Source organism: Eucalyptus grandis, chromosome 5, assembly GCF_016545825.1.
Source record: "Eucalyptus grandis isolate ANBG69807.140 chromosome 5, ASM1654582v1, whole genome shotgun sequence".
Taxonomy (NCBI): Eukaryota; Viridiplantae; Streptophyta; class Magnoliopsida; order Myrtales; family Myrtaceae; genus Eucalyptus; species Eucalyptus grandis.
In genome coordinates this window covers 47,664,107-47,670,949 of record NC_052616.1, presented here as the reverse complement: position 1 = coordinate 47,670,949, position 6,843 = coordinate 47,664,107, and positions in this window count along the sequence as shown.

The following is a 6,843-nucleotide window of genomic DNA, read 5'->3' as shown; positions in this document are numbered from 1 at the left end:
GTGATTATTGACATGAAGAGAAGTGATTATTGAGCATAAAAAGTGGTGATGGTTCCAATAAGGTACTTATTTTCAAGAGATGTGTTGTTTTTCTATTATCACATATTGTTTTCTTTATTAAAAAAAAAAATCCTCTTCTTCAGAGTACTCTATTGTTCATATTTCTCTCTTCTTGTCTTTTATCACAAAAGTTTAATAACACATTCAAGATGAAATTCTAAAAGGAAATCAGAAGAAAAATAAGAGAAAGTAAGAGAAAGGGAAAATGAAAAGAAAAAAAATGAAATAGATACATAAATATTTGAAAGAAAGTTAGAATATAATTAAAATTATTTACGTCAGTGCCAACCATATCACATAGAACAACCAACGTCCATGTTAGCAATTTTCGACCAAAATTAGCTAGATGGACTCAATTAGTAAAATTGAAAGATTTATGACTGAATTGACAAAAATGTAATATGTTATAATTTTTTGGACAATTTTTCCCAAATACCGATCCAAAGTACCTCACATATATAAAATAATTGCAAGAAATGTGGAAAAATTAGATGATAAATGGAGCTTCATCTAGCTTGCTAGCATACAGTAAAGGGGATCACTACTAGTCCATTGATGCATTAAACGATGAAACATCATGGAAGCCCCGAACAGTATGTCAAAGCTCTTCCAATTGCAATGGCATCGTTAATGAAATTGTTGATGCTTTCAATTGCTGGAGCACATCATGCCTTCTCGATGATCCCGGCTATACTTGGTCCTCTGACAAACCTCTGAAACTCCTGAAACTTTGAATCGTTTCAGGATGATATCCACTCATCACGTCCAAGGAACTGAAAAGAACCTACGTAGAATCATTTGCATAGGTAAAATGTAAAAACAGAACAGGTTACAGAAACGAGTTTACGTTTAACATTTTCGAAAAAGAAATTTAAAAGGTCCTCTCACCTTGTGACTTTGATTTTGCAGCGGACGAAGGCAGATTCTGTTGGTATTTCATGAATCATGTATAAGAAAATTAACGAAATAAACGCAGCGGAAACAAAAGATAAATATTACACATGATTCTCCTTAGGCGTTGTTCGTGCGTTTTAATAAAAATCTAAACATAAAAGGGAGTTAAACGAAATACCTCTCGAAGTGCACTTTGAAACGAGTCGGTTCGGTTGTTCTACAATTTGAGTCCCACAAGCGTCGGACCTCTAGTTCAGACACACCAACAACGAACGTCGAACGGAGGAGAGAACTTTCGGATATCCACAACTTCGATCGTGCTAGCAATCACGTGGAAAGAATCCGTCGTATTCTTGATGTATAATAGTCACGGCCCGAACGAGAGAATTGTTTCTCTTCCTCGTGTCTCAAAGACACAAGAACACACGCACACTTTTTCTCAATATTCAGCAACTAGAGAACTCTAAATATTTGTTCATGGTGAAGAGCGGATCCGGAACAAGAAGACAATACACACGAAGTCTTTTTCAATTTTTCAGCAGCTCTTTTACACTCGTCCCTCACTCATTTTATATCAAAAATGACCAGCAACGGTTGCTGATCAATGGACGATCAGCAACCGTTGCTGATCGTCCATAGTGGACGATCGTGCATGAGTGGTTGCTCATGCACGACCATCGTGCATGAGCAACCGCTCATGCACGATTGTGGCATGGTGGTCAGCGGTTGCTGACCATCAATGCTACGTGCATAATGGTCAGCAACCGCCGACCATTATGCTCGTGCATGTGCACGAATTCGTGCACATGCATGAAGCTTTACTTTTTTTTTTTTTTAATTATTTATTAATAAGTTAATTTAGGGCATACTACTAACAATCTCCCACTTGCACTAAAGCCAACTTATTTGGTATGTTAACATATATCCACTTTGGGCATGCGTGTGCATCATATGCAAATAGGCTCGTGACTATAATACAAATTAAATTAAATCTCATTTAATTTAATTTCAAATCGACTCAATTCGATTGCAATAATTGCAAACATATTTGCAATAATATTTCTCTCTTGTTCCACGTCACTCTAGTTGTTTATGGTGTGTGACATCCCTAGGTTCATCACTAAGCTGGTAGTAAGACTTGTACTAACACATTAGTACTTCCAAAAGAATTAATTGTCCCGATTAATCTTTTAGGTCCTACAAGCCACGATTGACATCTAGCAATATATCATGGCTACCCAGATAGTGTGAATATTTTAAGAACATAATGAACCTGTCAGCTTTGGCTACAGTGTAATTGAATCCCTCTGTCTTACTATGTCCCGATCAAACAAAGACCATGGAATATTTGTCAAGTCATTAATTCGATCATATGCACAAATCTAATTGACATGCATTTTATTCGAGACATAAACAATTTATTCTCGATTACAACCCCGGCCGAGGATTTCAATGCAGTGTCACAATTAGATCGCATAGGACATCATTATCATACCTTGCATATAACAAGGAGACAGATTCCATATTGCGCACATGTGTAACTTCGTATATGAACAAACTATGACCATCAAGTATAAAGACGGATCGACGACCCGGTATTATGTGCACCCGTGAACCATAGTTGTTCGATACACAAGTTAACACTGTGCCTCAGGTCTAAGGATTATTTGCACAAGACCAAAGCATGAACAATTAGACATTGACCACGCTAAAAGCTTCCATGTCGCTAATTGTTCCATATGCGTCACGTTCAGTGAATTTGTCTAATACAAACACCGTGTTCTAACTCAGGCATCATAATACCCAATGACATGTGACTCATCATTCCCTTAAGTATCCAATACTTAATGGCGAAGTTAAGAACACACCGGTCTCAACAGATTATTAATATCCACTTAATAATCCATCGACCGGAAACAATTTAAAGATTCAGTCTAACTATGAACCCGTCACATATATTCTTGACGTCTCAAGAATAGGTCTAGTTGCAACGATCTTATGGAATCATTCATCAATATAAAATAATTGGACAAATGAATGAATACGTCGTTGCCATTAATTAAATAATAATAATGAAAGTACAACTGAAATCCCTAATATGTAACTATTACATAGTAGCTTTAGGGCATACATCCAACAATTTCCCAGTTGCACTAAAGCCAGCTTGTCTGGTACCTCAAACCCATTTTGTCAATATGTCTTTCAAAAGCAGACTGAGGTAAGGCCTTAGTGAAGGGATCTGCCACGTTTTCTGCTGAGGCAATTTTCTGCAAGGCGATATCACCTCTCCCAACAATTTCTCTGATGAGATGGAAGCGTCTCTCAATATGCTTGGACTTCTGGTGAGACCTTGGTTCCTTAGCTTGAGCTATTGCCCCATTGTTGTCACAAAACAATGTGATCGGTTGCTCAATTGAAGGAACAACTCCAAGTTCAGAAATAAACTTCTTCATCCAAGCGGCTTCCTTTGCTGCTTCAGAAGCAGCTACATACTCTGCCTCAGTGGTGGAATCAGCAGTTATACTTTGTTTGGAACTTTTCCAACTAACTGCACCACCATTGAATGTAAAGACAAACCCAGATGTAGACTTATAATCATTAGGATCCGATTGAAAATCGGAATCGGTATAAGCTACAACTTTAAATTCTCCTTCTCCATATATCAAGAATAAATCTTTAGTCCTTCGCAAGTACTTAAGAATATTCTTGATTGCTATCCAAAGGTGCTCTTCTCTGGATCGACTGATATCCGCTGGTAATACTTACAGCATGCGCAATATCAGGTCTAGTACATAGCATAGCATACATTATGCTTCCAATAGCGGATGCATATGGTATCTTTGCCATCCGCTCTCTTTCTTCAGGAGTGTTGGGACACATCTCCTTAGAAAGACGGATCCCTTGCCTAAAAGGCAATAATCCTCTCTTGGAACATTGCATGTTAAACCGTGTTAACACTTTGTCTATGTACGTAGATTGTGAGAGGCCAATCAATCGTCTTGATCTATCTCTATAGATCTTGATACCTAAAATGTAGGTTGCCTCTCCTAAATCTTTCATGGAGAATTTCTGTGACAAGAATAGTTTTATTGATGATATCATTGGTACATCATTTCCAATCAAAAGTATATCATCAACATACAAAACTAGAAATGCAATTGCACTCCCACGATCTTCTTGTATACACAAGGTTCATCCGGATTTTTGATGAAGCCAAACGATTTGACTACCTCATCAAAACGAATGTTCCAACTCACGGAGGCTTGTTTGAGTCCATAAATGGATCTCTTAAGCTTACACACCTTCTGTTTTTCACTATTGGATTCAAAACCCTGTGGCTGTTCCATATAGATGTCCTCATCGAGAAAACCATTTAGAAAAGCCGTTTTGACATCCATCGGAATATCTCATAATCAAGGTGTGCAGCTATAGCCAACATAATCCGAATGGATTTTAGCATGGCCACAGGTGAGAAAGTTTCGTCATAATCAATTCCTTCTTTTTGACGATATCCTTTCGCCACCAGCCGTGCTTTATAAATTCCAATTTGACCTTCAACATTCATCTTCCTCTTGAAGATCCATTTACAGCCAATTGGTACAATACCATCAAAAAGGTGTCGGTCAAGGTCCAAACCTCATTGGAATACATTGAATCCATTTCGGATTTCATGGCTTCTAGCCATTTACAGAATCGATGTCCAACATCGCCTCCTCATAGGTTTTAGGATCACCGGGTTGATCACTATCATTCACAATGAATAATGGTTCAATATGATCAACCGAGTGTCTATAACGAGCAGGTGGGCGAGACGTTCTCGCACTTCTCCTAAGAGGTTGTGTATCGAAGCTCCCCGAATCGAGATTGGTATCTCGAACTCGGTTGTTTGATACTTCATTATTTTCTTCTTGTAAGACTATTTTCCGCCCAAAGACCACTTTCTTGGACGAACCGATTCTCCAAAAGGAAGCGTGCTTGCATACCAAAATTCTTTGGTCGAATGAAAATAGAAATAATATCCAAGAGTTTCCTTTGGATATCCAATGAAGCGACCTTGTTCAGATCTTGCCTCCAATTTTTCCATTTTCAGCTTTTTCACAAAATTTGGACAACCCCAAATCTTAATATGATTAAGACTAGGTTTCCTACTATGCCATATCTCATAGGGCGTAGTTGGAACAGATTTGGACGGCACTCTATTCAGTATATATACAGCTGTCTCAAGGGCATATCCCCAAAGGGATATTGGCAAATCGGTGTAACTCATCATAGATCGTACCATATCTAATAAAGTACGATTTCTTCGTTCGAGATACACCATTATGTTCGGGAGTTCCGGGAGGTGTCCATTGTGATAAAATGCCATTCTCTTTAAGAAAGTCCAGGAATTCAATACTAAGGTATTCACCTCCTCGATCCGATCGAAGAGCCTTAATACATTTTCTGTTTGTTTCTCAACTTCAGCTTTGAATTCCTTGAACTTTTCAAAGGATTCAGATTTATACTTCATGAGGTATAAATAACCATACCGTGACTCGATCATCGTGAAGGTAATGAAGTAATTATAACCGCCTCTAGCAGATTCGTTAATTGGTCCACATACATCTGTATGTATTAATCCTAATATGTCAGCAGCTCGCGCACTTTGTCCCACAAAAGGCGCTTTGGTCATTTTTTCCTAGAAGACATGCCTCACAAGTCGAGTATGACTCAAAATTTGAAGGATCAATGTATCCATCAATACTCAACTTGTTAATTCTGTCTTCTCCAATATGACCTAATCGGAGATGCCAAACATACTTTTATTTGGACCGTCTCTAGGGCGTTTATTAGTTATGGCATTTATATCAATTCTATTTTGCTTATTGACATTGGTAATCACATTACCGGACATTGTAATGGTATAAAGATTGTTGGTTAATATGCTAGAACCAACACATATTCTATTATGATAAATAGAACATACATCATCAACAAAAGAAAATTCATAATTCTCTTTACCCAAACGAGGTACGAGATGATGTTCCTAACAGCATTCTTATAATGCAAACAGTTCTTTAATACCATTACATGTCCAGAAGGCAAACATAAACGAAAAGTCCCTATAGCTAATGCAGCAACTCTTGCTCCATTGGCAAACGTCAGGACAATCTCATTTCGCCCTAGCATCCTGCTTATTTCCAGATTCTGCAAAGACATACAAATATGTGAAGTTGCAGCAGAATCTAGAACCCATGAGCTGGATTCAGCACTAACCATAAGATTGGTTTCAATAAGCATAGACACCATACCTTCATAAGGTCGGTTCTTGGGCTTGACCTTCAAGCTCGCGAGGTACCTCTTACGGTTCCTCCTCCGGTGCCCTTTGACACCACAAGTAATGACATTTCCCTTTATCAATCATGGGTTTTGGTTGCACAACAGGTTTGGCAGGCCTCTTCCATTTATTCTTCTTTAAACGGTCTTACCCTTTGAAGAAGAAGCCTTAGCCATAGCCACTACATTTGGCCTCGTGTTATGCATTTCCTTCTCATAAACTACCAGCATGCTATGTAACTCAGCAAGAGTTTTCTCCATCTTATGCATGTGGAAGTTTTGGACAAAACCAGAGAAGGAATCGGGTAAAGATTGGAGGATCAAATCCACAGCCTAACTCATTGTCCATAACGAGATTCAGCCTAGCCAATTCTTCAATGTGCCGATCATTTTCAAAGCATGATCATTAACAGATGATCCTTCAGCCATCCTCATACGGTACAATGCCTTAGATATCTCATATCTAGAGGTTCGACCATTCTCATCAAAGTATTCCTTTAAGTGCAAAATGATCGACCCAAAGCATCTTCCATAGATTCATACTTCTTCTGTAATTCATTATTCATAGAAGCA